Below are 14,011 nucleotides of genomic sequence, written 5' to 3'. Positions count from 1 at the left end.
GAAAGGCCTTTTTATTTCTTGGCTTGGTAGAATGAATGTCATTAGATCCTATATAGTCCCCAAATGGTTATATCTTCTTCAAATGATTCCGGTCAGGCTCCCGTTGTTAGATTGGTTTGTGATTGAGCAAGAGTTGACAGGCTTCTCAAATCTGGAATGCATACTTTGGCTACATCATTTTAAGCTTAAATCAATTAGAAATAACCTACCAATTACTCTCCATAGTTCTATGGAGTTTTGGGAGTATATTAAGCCTTGATTAGGCCTCCGTAATAAAATAGTTTCAACAGCTCCGCTTGAAACTCTCCAGTATAATATCTCCCAATTAAATTTGAGAAACTGGACCAACTATAGGAATAAAAGGATTATAGATATTTTGATACAGGATAAAACAAAAACGTTCTCTCAGCTCTCAGAGGAATTTGAATTCGGCAATCTGGAGTCCTTCAATGTCTTTAGGATAACTTTCTATGTTAGATCTCATTTGTATGTGCAGTCCTCATCTATTTTGAGTCAAAAGATCTGCGATATGTTTTCTACAGAAATTATTCTAAAAAGCCTAAAAAAGTGGTATATACTGCTTGAAGAAATAGAAACTCCCCTTGTTCATATTGCATTAAAATCATGGCAATCAGACTTAAAGTGTCTGATAGATTTAAATATATGGATTGGTAGTTTATTTGAAATTAATAAAATTTCGCATTGCCTCAACATGATTGAACTGCATTACAAGATAATGTGGAGATGGTATATAACCCCGGTGAAACAGTGTAAATTTAATTATAATGCGTCCCCTCTCTGTTGGAGATGCCGTTCTTCTTTAGGATCATTCTCCCATATCTGGTGGGAATGCCCACAGATCCAAAGTATTTGGCAAGATATATTTAAGCTCATTTCTGATACTTTAAATCAAAACATAGCACCTACTATGCGAAGAGCCCTACTACATTTTGATTTAAACGGATTTCGATTTAACCAAAGGGCTTTTGTAGTACAATGCTTGCTAGCCATGAAGATAATTTTAGCTAGACAATGGCTACAATCATTATCTATTTCTTTGGATCATGTGGTGAATCAAATCAGCCATCAATGTTTGATGGAACGTGGCTTTTTTCTATCTCACCAGTGTTTACAGAAATTCCATAACATCTGGAGACCGTGGCTGACTCGGCACCCTGACATTCTCCCAAATTTATAACATAACGTATAAACATACTGATTATATCAACTTGGCTTGACAGTTTGAATGTATTGTATGGATGGTTTGTTGGTGATTCTTTTTTTCGAGATGGCATCGCCAGCACCTGTCTCCATTCTTTGGTTGAAATTTAACTATACGTGTAGGGACCATATACCATCTATATATAATCTTAAAAAAGAGTTCTTGAAGATTTATACAGTGAGTTGCTTTTTTAGTAAATTGCCATGTTTTATACCAAGAATCTAAGGGAATAGAAATTTCCAATTCTTTCTCCCATTGTTTGTGTGCCTTAGACTTATCAAGAGTCTTATTATCTTTAAAAAATTTCAAAATCTTAGACAGTGTTCCCTTAGAAATACACGAAGTAATAAATTTCAACCAAGGGTTATATTCAGGTGGTGGGTTTGATATTAAGAAATGTTTTAATCTGATATATTTAAAGATTTCTCTTGACGGTAATATATATCTATCAGTCATAAGAGAGAAAGAGGCCAGATTTCCCTCTAAATAAAGGTCCCCTATCTGCTCTATTCCTGAGATTTTCCAATTGTCCAGTACAAGATCAGGTATGTAAAATGATAGAACATCCAGGGGACAATTTTTTGTAAATGGAATCCCTTTTGCAAACCTTTTTTTGATTCTATAGAAAGAGGATAATATGTCTGCAATTATTAAGCTCGGAATTTTTTTCTTCTGAAATTGGGATTGAGGTAGCCAGAACAACAAGAAAGGGTCGAGATTTTTAAGATTATATTTCTCTATATTATACCAACCCAAAGAGCTTTTCTCTTTTATAGAGCCCCAGGCCATCATAAAAGCTACTTGAGAGGCTTCATATAGTTCCTTTATATCAGGATAACCTAAACCCCCAGATTCAATAGGTCTTTTAAGAAGCTCCGAGGGTAATCTTATTATTTTAGCTGCCCAAACAAATTGAGATAGTAAGTTTTCCCATTTTAAGATAACATCTTTCGAAACATAAAAAGGTATTAATCGAAAAAGATATAAAATTTTGGGAATTATGTAAGCTTTAAGAATATTAATACGACCCATCCAAGAGAATTCAAGTTTCATCCAATTTGCTAGAGAAGATTTTATTTCTAGAAAAAGTTTCTTATGATTTATATTGGCGATATCTTCTAGTATAGGTCCGATTATAATCCCCAAATAATCAATTTGATGTGTCTGATCATTATTTTGAATATGCCCATGAGCTATAGATATCTGAGACTCAGAGAGATAAAATGGAATCATCTGAGTCTTTGATAAATTAAGTTTGTAATTAGAATAGTATCCAAATTTTTCTATTCCTTTTAAAAAAGCAGGGATAGATAATAAGGGTGCAGATAATGTTAATAAAACATTGTCTGCATATAAGGTAATACTATATTCATGTTTATCAATATTTATACCATGAATATTAGAAGAGTTTCTAATATAGGCAGCTAAAGGCTCAATTGTTAGAGCATATAACAGGGGAGCTAACGGGCAGCCCTGCCTTGTACCATTATAAATGTGAAACACATCTGAGTCTAAAAAAGGGCCTCTAATCTTTGCGACCGGAGATGTATATAAGGCCATAGTTAGGTCATGAAAAAGACCTGTTAAACCAAATGCTTGAAGTGTTTCAGCTAAGAACTTCCAATTGACCCTATCAAATGCCTTTTGGGCATCTAAAGCTACTATAACTGAAGAGATTTTATATCTATGTATATATTCAATGATATTGAAGATTTTGCGCGTATTTTCTTCTCCCGCCCTACCAGGAATGAATCCTGCCTGATCTGGATGTATCAAATCTCGTATTATTCGAGCCAATCTAGAGGCCAGGATCTTAGAATATATCTTCACATCTAAATTGATGAGAGATATTGGCCTGTAGTTAGCAACCAGTGAAGGATCCTTCCCTGGTTTCAGAATTGGCGATATACTCGCCTCCAACATCTGTTTTGGAAAACTTCTTCCAGTAGAAATAGAATTAAAAGATTTTGTTAGGATGGGAGAAATTACTGAGTTCAAGATTGGAAAAAATATAGCTGAAAAGCCATCAGGGCCTGGAGCTTTCCCTTTTTTCAAATTAAGAATTGCAATAGTAGTCTCTTGAGTTGTTAGTGGTTGATTTAATTGTATTAATTTTTCTGCAGAAAGTTTTGGAAGATGCAAGGTCTCTAAAAATTGAGCTATATCAGTAGTAGCAATCTTAGGTTCGGGTAAATTATATAAGGTTTCATAATATTGTTTAAAGGCATTGCCTATCTGTGTTGGTGATATACAAGTTGTTCCATTGTGTATAATTTTTTTTATTCTAGATGATTCAATTTGTGCCTTCAATCTTTTAGTAAGATTTTTCCCTACTCTATTATTTCCATAATGCCAACCAGATTTCAATCTTTGCATTATTGTTTCAGTTTTAATTTTAAGTTTAATGATTATCGATTCTTTAATAGTCTCTAACTGCTTCGAGAAATCTCTGGATGGATATTGTTTATTTAGTCTCTCAAGTTTTGCCAACTCAATATACAGATCGGCAAGTTCTTTACCTCTCTGTTTTTTAATCCAAGCACCCTTTTTTATTAAGTGTCCCCTAAGAACACATTTTAGGGTGCACCACAAATTTAGATCTGAGGTCTCATTATTATCATTATGCTCCAAAAAAGATGTTGTTTGTTTTATCAGATCTATCTTATCGGATTCTGTTTTTAAAAGAGATTCGTTGAGTCTCCAACGAGTTCTTGTTCTATATTGAGGGTTATCCTTGATAGAAATAAATACTGGGGCATGGTCAGACCATGAGATATTTCCAATTAGAGAGGTAGTAGAGATTTCCAAAGAGTGACCAGGCATTAAGAAATAATCAATGCGTGAATATGATTGGTGTACATTCGAGAAGAAAGAGTAGTCTCTTTCCTCAGGATGTTGCACCCTCCACACATCATAAAGGCCATGTTTAAATAGAGAATCGGAAAATGCTTTGGCCCTAGTTTTTAAACACGCATCTGATTTACGGTTCTTCAAAGTCTTAGTATCTTTTTCAATATCGATTATGCAATTCAGGTCGCCTGCTATAATCAATGAGCCTTTAGAGATTTTTTCTATTGTTTCCATAGCTGAATTGAGAAATCTTGTCGATCCTTCTGATGGGGCATATAGGCTAACCATGGTATAGGTAACATCATTTATATTACAGACAAGTATAATCCTTCTTCCTTCCTTATCAGCTTCATGATGTATATACTCAAATTTATTTTTAATTGATATCAATATGGCTACTCCCCAGTGGCGTCGGCAGGGGGGGGCCAGAGGGGGCCATGGCCCCCCCTACATCATGCTGTGCCCCCCGGTGTGCCCCCCCAATTGAAACGCCGGCTTTTTTTTTTTTTTTTATAGACCCGGAGGAGAGAGTGAGAGGCGCCGAGCGGTTGCTGAGGAATAAGTTCTCAGCAACCGTTCGGCGCCTCTCACTCTTCTCCGCGACCGCGAGGCCTCTTCCTGGTTCGCAGTGCCGGCATTTCAAGCCGAGCGCCGGTATATGTCGTCATATCCGGCGCCCAGCAGTGAAGCCGGCAGAACCAGGGATACAGAGACCTCGCGATCTCACCGCTGGACAAGCCCAAGGTAAGTGAACTTCAAAGGGGGGGTTAGAAAGTTAGGAGGGGGTTAGAGAGTCAGAAGAGGTAGGAAGTGAGAAGGGGTAGATAAGGATAGATTGGGAGGGAGAGGGGGTAGATAGGATAGATTGGGAGGGAGAGGGAGAGGGGGGTAGATGGGATAGATTGGGAGGGAGAGGGGGGTAGATGGGATAGATTGGGAGGGAGAGGGTGTAGATTGGGAGGGAGATGGGGGTGGATGGGATACATTGGGAGGGAGAGGAGATAGATAGGATAGATTGGGAGGGAGAGGGGGGTACATAGGATAGATTGGGAGGGAGAGGGGGGTACATAGGATAGATTGGGAGGCAGATGTGGTAGATAGAGAGGCAGTTGTGGTAGATAGGGAGGGAGAGGGGGTAGATAGGATAGATTGGGAGGGAGAGGTCTTTATGGGACAAAAACGGTGTACGTTCAGCTGTTTGGGGACAAAGTTGACATAATGTGTAACTTAGGTGCTGGTCAGGTTCTATGTGGGCAGCGTGGACACCAGGGTTGGCTTTGGGGTGTGTGACCAGTGATCTATGCCTGTAATTTAGGGGGTTTTATCTATACCTTTAATGCAGAGTTTATATGTAATTTCCAATTGATTTATATCTGCAAAGCTGGGTTTTGTGTCATTCTGTTCATCTGTATCGGCTATATTTCCATACATTATTAATGCTTACCTGCAAATATAGGATTTGTATGTCTTATTCAGTTGATCAATACCTGGAGTGCTGTTTCCATGTGTTGTTTATTTGATCTAAACCTTCAGTGCTGAGTGTACATGTGATTTCCAGTTGATATATACCTGCAATGCTGGGTTTGTGTGTCCTGTTGGTTTATACCTGCAATGCTATGTTTCCATACATTATTTATGTATACCTGCAAATACAAGGTTTTTTTTAATCTCATTCAGTTGCATGTGCTGTTTCCATGTGTTGTTTATTTGATCTATACCTGAACTACAGGGTGTAAGTAAAAGAACGCTATGGTTTAGTGAATGAGGGGACAAAGGGACTCTGGGGATGATTACAGGGGAGAGGACCTCTCAATGTCACGGTGCAGTCAGAAGGAGGGAACACTGCACTGACTCTCACTGTCTTCCCCTGATCTGCAGTCAGTGTGGCAAATATATTGGCAGCAGGGTCTAATATTAATATATATTGGCTGCAGGGGCTAATATTAATATATATCGGAAGCTGGGACTAATGTTTATATATATCGGCAGCAGGGGCTAATATTAATATATATTGGCTGCAGGGCCTATTATCAATAAATATTGGCTGCAGGGGCTAATATTTATATATATTGGCTGCAGGGACTAATACTATATATCGGCAGTAGGGGCTAATATTAATATATGTTGGCAGCAGGGTATAATTTGTATGTATATCGGCAGCAGGGTATAATATAAGTATGTATCCGCAGCAGGGGCTAATATTAATATATATCCGCAGCAGGGGTTAATATTAATATATATCGGAAGCAGGGTGTAATATTTCTATATATCTGCAGCAGGGTCTAATATTTATATATATTGTCAGCAGGGGCTAATATTAAAGAATGAAAAATAACTGTCACTTTAGCTGTTATTTTGAAATCATATTTTAATCACAGTCTTTACTTCAAAGAGATAAGTGCATATTATGTAGTTAAAAATGCACATCTAACGTGTGTGTGTATATATATATATATATATATATATATATATAGTGTATACGTACCGTTTTATAATTGGCCCCCCTACTTTGGTCCCTGGCCCCCCATGTGCCCCCCCTAAATATGAAACCTGGAGACGCCACTGCTACTCCCCGCTTCAGAAGATACATAAATATGTCGGTATCTATGATATTTCCAAGCAGATTTTTCTATTATTTGATTCCAGTGTGTCTCTTGAATAAATGCAATATCTATCCCCTCTTTCATTAATGTGTCATACAAATAAGATCTCTTATATGGAGAATTTAAACCCTGTGCATTAATTGTCATCAATTTAAGGGACATGGAATATTTGTTTTCCCCTCCTCCACCAGCACTGCTCCCTATCCCTCAATCTCCAACTAGAAAACACCTGACAACAACATTCATAAACAAAAAAAACAATCAAACCCAACACACTATGCAGGAAAAACATTATTTCCGCCATTAGTGTGAAGAAATTCCTTGAACCAGCAAGGAATGAGGACGTGTTTTAAGGCCAACGAAGGTAAGGAGCACAATCATCTCTTATTTCCATAAAAATAGTATAAACTATATCTATCTATCCAAATATCATATTTAATGAAATTACGCAAAGCAAAAAAAAAATAATAATTTATAATAATGTGATAATCTACATCTTTTATATTGTTATTAACCATTTATATTATTTCAAGTCAATACATTGCCATCTCAGTAATATATCATTTCCAACCAGTACATACCAACTCAATAACCAGACCAAGATTATAACACAAAATATATCATTTCCAACCAGTACCATGATAGTATAGCCAATCATGATATTTTCCATTTGAGATGGTATTTTAGGTGATAGCTTGTGATAATATCTTATATCTTATATCATTAATCCTGAAAAAAAAAAAATAAATAAAAGGAGGGGAAATAATATACATATATATATATAAATATACCCATATTAGTATATGATCATAGGTTTTTGTCAATATATGTATCAGAAAGGAAATTTATATTAATAGCTATAATAGAAGTCTCCTTCTTCACCCATATATCTAATGTGTCGTGAGTATATATTAGTGTCTTTTAAATTTTCTTATCCTAATATCTCAATTCTAGTTTGGGAAAGTATCTTATCCAAAGACTAACAATACTCATATATCTCTGTGAATCTCTGTGAGTTCCATAATTTTATCTAATATTGTAATTAAAAAAATAAATAAATAAATAAAAAAAATGAAAAAAAAAATATATACATATATATATATATATAAATATACCTATATTAGTATATGATCATAGGTTTTTGTCAATATATATATCAGAAAGGGAATTTATGTTAATAGCTATAATAGAAGTCTCCTTCTTCTCAAGTGATTTATTCTAATAAATCTATTACTATTCACCCATATATATAATGTGTCATGAGTATATATTAGTGTCTTTTAAATTTTCCTATCCTAATATCTCAATTCTAACTTTGTGAAGATATCTTATCTAAAGATTAACAATACTTATATATCTCTGTGAGTCTCTGTGAGTCCCATAATTTTATCTAATATTTTTAAGAGAAAAAAAAAAACAAAAAAAGAATTTGTGATAATCTATATTCTAAGTAATCTATTATATCTTTTATATTGTTATCAACCATTTATATCATTTATATCGTATCCAACCAATACGTTGCCAGCTTAGTGACTGGACTAAAATTATAACACATAACACATCATTTCCAACCAGTACATTGCCAACTCAATGAATAAACCAATCATAATATTTCCCAATTAGAATAGTATTTTAGGTAATAATATGGTAATATCGTATACTTTATATCATAAAAAAAAAAAAAAACAAAAAAAAAAAACAAATGTAAAATAAAAAAAATAAATAAAAAACAACATAAATTTTCTTCTATAGATTAGAGAGTCTTATATGGTAAGATTCCATTTCAGTAAATTGTCCTTTGCTTGTGTAGGATCATTGCAAATATAGATTTTCCCTTGATAATTAATTCGCAATTTTGTGGGGAAACCCCAGGAATAAATAATATTATTTTGCCGTAAACAGGTAGTTGTCACAGTCACGTCCTCGGGCCCTGTTAGCCGCGGGCGGGGGTCTGCTCGCAGATCACTGGGACCCGATACTTCTCCCTCCAGACCCGTGGTCGGCGAGCGGACTACCGCTCGCGGCGCACGGGCACCCGAGGGACGTACACGTTCTCTCCGTGCCGGCGGCGAACAGACCGACCACCGACATGGGAGAAGGAGGGTCGGATCCGGGAACTCCTCGACGAGCAGATCTAAGGCTGCCCGTCTATGCAGGAGTTCCCAGAGGGGTTCCCTTACCTGCTGCCCGGACGCCGGTCCGTCCACTAGGGGCGCAGCTACTCCTTCTGGCTGGTGCCGTGGACATGATGGACGTCTGGAGGCGTGGCCTTGACTCTGCTCAGGGCGGGATCTTCTGTTTGGCGCCAGATTTAAAAACCTTGCTGTCCAGTAGTAATATCAAAATATTTTTTTCTGTGTATTCTGGTTGCACGTGAAAGATCGAGATATGTAGTTAGGGATGCAAATTTTGCAATTTTAGTAGGGTTCCTTCTCATTTCTTTAACTAGATCTTCTTTGATTCTGGAGTTGGCAAAACAGATAATAACATCTCTAGGTGTATTTGTTTGTGTCCAATTAGGAGGCAGCGGAAGTCTATGGGCTCTTTCAATTAATATCGGACCGTATTTTGGACAGTCTATATATGTTGAAAGTAGTTCCATCAAGTACGGTTCCAGTTCGATCACATCTTCAGATATCCCACGAATTTTAAGATTTTGTCTGCGTGACCTGTCTTCTAGGTCTGCAAGTTTAAGATCTTGTCTTGTTAAATCTGCTTTTAATACTTCATTTTGAGATTGAAGCTGTTTGATTTTCAAATGTAGCATAGTAATTTCTTTTGATTGAGCAGCTAAAGTGACCTTCATATGGGTCATTTCTTCCTTATATTCTTTAAGATTATGGTCCAAATCAGCTTTAATTTTAATATATAAAGAATCTAGTGCCATCATCAAATTGGTCTTTGTAATATAATCTGGCGGGTTGGTTATACTAATCTCACTTAGTCGATCTGGAGACGATTTAGATGATAAGACAGAAGTATCCGTTTGACTTTTAGGAGAGTAGTAGGCACTAATTGGAGGAGGTTTCTTTGTTTTCACAGACATTTTAGATTTTTCCTCTTTATCACCCTTGCCAGTTTTGTCACCTTTTGGAGGCATTATCGTTGCCCGCTTTTATCTATAGAGAAGAGACCTTTAAAAATCTTTACGCCTTTAAACCAGAATCTATTTAAGGCGAATTAGTGCAAATTATATGCAAATCCATACACATCAGATTTCAAAAAATGAAAGGTATAATCTTCAATAGCAATATAGGATGTTATTTCAAAAAAAAAAAAAAAAAAGGGAGTATTTATATATATATATATTTATACATATATACACAGTTCGTATGTTTCATGTATTTCTTGTTGGTTTAATTCAAGTTTTAGTAATTTCATTTAGAGATATCAAGAGTGTAATAGCCAGTAGCCAGGAAACTCACGGTTACCGCTTCCGACTTTATTGGAGCTTTATTGGCACTCTGCCACGCTTAGTATCCGCGTCCAGCTAATTCAGGTTTTAGTAATTTCATTTAGAGATATCAAGAGTGTAATAGCCAGTAGCCAGGAAACTCACGGTTACCGCTTCCAACTTTATTGGAGCTTTATTGGCACTCTGCCACGCTTAGCATCCGCGTCCAGCTTCTAACACTCACGCCGCAATTGGTTGCCAAAACGTAGGAAACAAAAAAAACCAAAAACAACAGATGAAGCACCGCCGTCAGGAAACCGTCAGGAAACCGTCAGGAAACCGTCAGGAACCCAAAAAACAAAGGTTCGTCATCCGGAGTCCAGGCAATCCCCACCGCTCCACATCCAAAACTCAGCACTCTGTCTCCATTCCACCCCCCATCAAGGAGGAGAAGAAAAGGCACCGTCGTCTGAAGCCGTCCCGAGCTCAGGGCTCAGCCCTGGTCACTGCGTGCGGTCGGTGCTTAATGCTCGGTGCTCGGTGCTCGGCGTTTAACATTCGGCGGTCGGCGGTCGGCGGTCAGCGGTCAGCGGTCGGCGTTTGGGATTACGGTACTTCCGCGCTAGCCATGCTGCCCCTTCACCATCCGCCGGCCCATCACCACACCTCAAACGTACGTAGTTACGTGACTACGTCATCACTCTTATCCTGACTGATGTTAAATAAGAACACGCAGACAAACATAGGACACAGAAACGACTAATGCATTTGAAACATCTATGTACGAAGGACTATGCGTGAGTCAGATAGGTGGATTCATGACGTTTTCTGTCTACATATCGAGGCTCTGTGGTGCAATGGATAGCGCATTGGACTTTTAGCACTTGGCAAGGCATTCAAAGGTTGTGGGTTCGAGTTCCACCAGAGTCGTGGTTTTTCCAGTGGTTCACTGCATTTGATGTTCTTGTTTAGTTATAAGTTGCAATATCCACAAATTGTCTCTGAAAAATTTCTGTAATACTATTGACAGATTTTAAGATGACAGATTTTAATTGAAAGATTAAATTGTATTTCCAAATATCCACAATTTGTCTGTGAGAAATTATGGTAATCTGAAACAATAGAACGATCTAACACAAGTGTGGAAAGCAGTTTAGCGCTCCGTTTGTAAGATTAAAGTTTTGATGCGAAAATAATGCCAATATTCAAAGGTTGTGGGTTCGAGACCCACTAGAGTCGTGTTTTTTTTCCAGTGGTTGACTACATTTGATGTGCTTGTTTAGTTTTAGGTTGCAATATCCACAAATTGTCTCTGAAAAATGTCTGTAATACAATTGACAGATTTTACTCTAGTGTGAAATGTGTTTCAGTAGTGGGCCCTGTGGCACATTATACAAAGGATGATCACATAGATTTCTTTGGGCAAAAAGATTAGGAAATGTACAACAGAAAATCAAGGGTGCCCTGTGACTCTTATGGAGCCACTTGGAGCCAAAGTCTTCATAACAATAGTTGGAGAAAGAATTAAAGTTTGCCTTTTTTTTTTAGTGTTTGAAACAGTACATCGCAATCAACTTTGATTTCATTAAAGGTGTTGGCAACGCACAATACGTAGAAGAACCCTGCATGCCCAGAGGGCGATAAGTTTGGTGGTCATATGGCACATCAAAAAACACATGTGAAATCTTAGCCTTCACATGCAGGATCTCAAGTCTGCTTACCCTGTGACTCTAATGAAGCCACTTTAAACCAATGCAGTGGCAAACGGTCCCCTAAGAGCTAGTCCCTTGCCTTGAAACCATGTAAAAAAAATATCTTCTTTCGGAGCAGCTGTAGCTTGTCAGGATGGCCGAGTGGTCTAAGGCGCCAGATTCAAGTAATGCTATATTCTCTTTGTGAGGGTCTTCTCGTCTCCATGTGGAGGCGTGGGTTCAAATCCCACTTCTGACAATCATCTCTTTTTGTGCTTTGAGCTTCGTTTAATTCAACAATTTTTTGAGAAAGAATCCAAGATTGAATTTAAGCGTTGAAAGAGTACATTGCAGAAGACATTGATTTCATAACATAAGACAGCAATGTACAATCTCTAGACTCAAAACACAGTAACCTGGGGATCTAAACCATCAGCAACCCCAAGACAACTCAAATCCGCAATCTTCCAATCCAAAGTCAGACACCGTACCCATTAAGCCACGAGGTCTGGACAGAAAGCGATAGTCTTATTCCGCACTTTGGAGACAAGACATACCGAAAGAGTTGAAAATAACGACCCAGGTCGGATACTTTCCAATAGCTGTCACATAGATTTCTTGGGGGAAAGAGATTAGGAAGTGTACAACAGAAAATCAAGGGTGCCTGTGACTCTTATGGAGCCGCTTTGAGCCAAAGTCTTCATAACAATAGTTGGAAAAAGAATTCATGTTTGCTGAAAGTTTTTGAAAGAGTAAATTGCAGACAACTTTGATTGAATCAAATCTCGCAACAACGCACTATCCGTAGAGGTACCGTGTAGGCCAAGATGGGGTTACATTCGGTGATCATATGGCACATTGAAAAAATACACTTGAAATCTTAGTTTTGACATGTCTGCCTTTCAAACCAAGAGGGACTAAAGATCTTGGGTGACACATAACATGGAAAGAAACTACTGAAATCTTAGTTTCCACTTCCCTGACATTCATTGATATCGAAGAACTTATAAGAACAACAGAACCAAACCTCCAGCAACTCCAACCACGAAGGGACTCGAACCCTCAATCTTCTGATCCGAAGTCAGATGCCTTTTCTATTAGGCCACGCAGTCTGCATGTAAAGTTTGAGAAAAAAATGTGTGGATACGTTTCTCATAGAGAAACATAACTATATTTCCTTTACTTCACATGGCACAATATGCTTTTTATGACCACTGTCCTTCCTCTGACTGATGTTAATTAAGAACACGCAGACAAACATAGGACACAGAAACGACTAATGCATTTGAAACATCTATGTATGAAGGATTATGCGTGAGTCAGATAGGTGGATTCATGACGTTTTCTGTCTACGTATCTAGGCTCTGTGGTGCAATGGATAGCGCATTGGACTTCTAGCACTTGAGCAAGGCATTCAAAGGTTGTGGGTTCAAGTCCCACCAGAGTTATTATTTTTCCAGTGGTTGACTGCATTTGATGTTCTTGTTTAGTTGTAAATTGCAATATCCACAAATTGTCTCTGAAAAATTTCTGTAATACTATTGACAGATCTTAATCTGACAGATTTTAATTGAAGCATTAAATTGTATTTCCAAATATCCACAATTTGTCTGTGAGAAATTATGGTAATCTGAAACAATAGAACTATCTAACACAAGTGTGGAAAGCAGTTTAGCGCTCCGTTTGTAAGATTAAAGTTTTGATGCGAAAATAATGCCAATATTCAAAGGTTGTGGGTTCGAGTCCCACTAGAGTGGTGTTTTTTTTCCAGTGGTTGACTGCATTTGATGTGCTTGTTTAGTTTTAGGTTGCAATATCCACAAATTGTCTCTGAAAAATGTCTGTAATACAATTGACAGATTTTACTCTAGTGTGAAATGTGTTTCAGTAGTGGGCCCTGTGGCACATTATACAAAGGATGATCACATAGATTTCTTTGGGCAAAAAGATTAGGAAATGTACAACAGAAAATCAAGGGTGCCCTGTGACTCTTATGGAGCCACTTGGAGCCAAAGTCTTCATAACAATAGTTGGAGATAGAATTAAAGTTTGCCTTTAAGTGTTTGAAACAGTACATCGCAATCAACTTTGATTTCATTAAAGGTGTTGGCAACGCACAATACGTAGAAGAACCCTGCATGCCCAGAGGGCGATAAGTTTGGTGGTCATATGGCACATCAAAAAACATGTGAAATCTTAGCCTTCACATGCAGGATCTCAAGTCTGCTTACCCTGTGACTCTAATGAAGCC

General features: G+C 37.6%; 2 non-coding genes across 2 annotated transcripts; both read left to right on the top strand.

Annotated features, from left to right (window-relative positions):
• Positions 1-11,908: 11,908 nt before the first annotated feature.
• TRNAL-CAA (transfer RNA leucine (anticodon CAA)) lies at positions 11,909-12,019 on the top strand. The gene is made up of 2 exons: positions 11,909-11,946; positions 11,985-12,019. It is a non-coding gene; the product is annotated as a tRNA-Leu (tRNA).
• Positions 12,020-13,120: 1,101 nt separating this feature from the next.
• TRNAR-UCU (transfer RNA arginine (anticodon UCU)) lies at positions 13,121-13,208 on the top strand. Its single transcript is given in 2 exon segments — positions 13,121-13,157; positions 13,173-13,208. It is a non-coding gene; the product is annotated as a tRNA-Arg (tRNA).
• The last annotated feature ends 803 nt before the right edge of the window (positions 13,209-14,011 follow it).

The sequence above is a fragment of the Sceloporus occidentalis genome, unplaced genomic scaffold, assembly GCF_023333645.1.
Source record: "Sceloporus occidentalis isolate IW3139 unplaced genomic scaffold, rSceOcc1.0.p SCAF_102, whole genome shotgun sequence".
Classification (NCBI taxonomy): domain Eukaryota; kingdom Metazoa; phylum Chordata; class Lepidosauria; order Squamata; family Phrynosomatidae; genus Sceloporus; species Sceloporus occidentalis.
The sequence above is the reverse complement of the archived record's forward strand: the minus strand, read 5'-3'. Positions and strand labels throughout refer to the sequence as shown.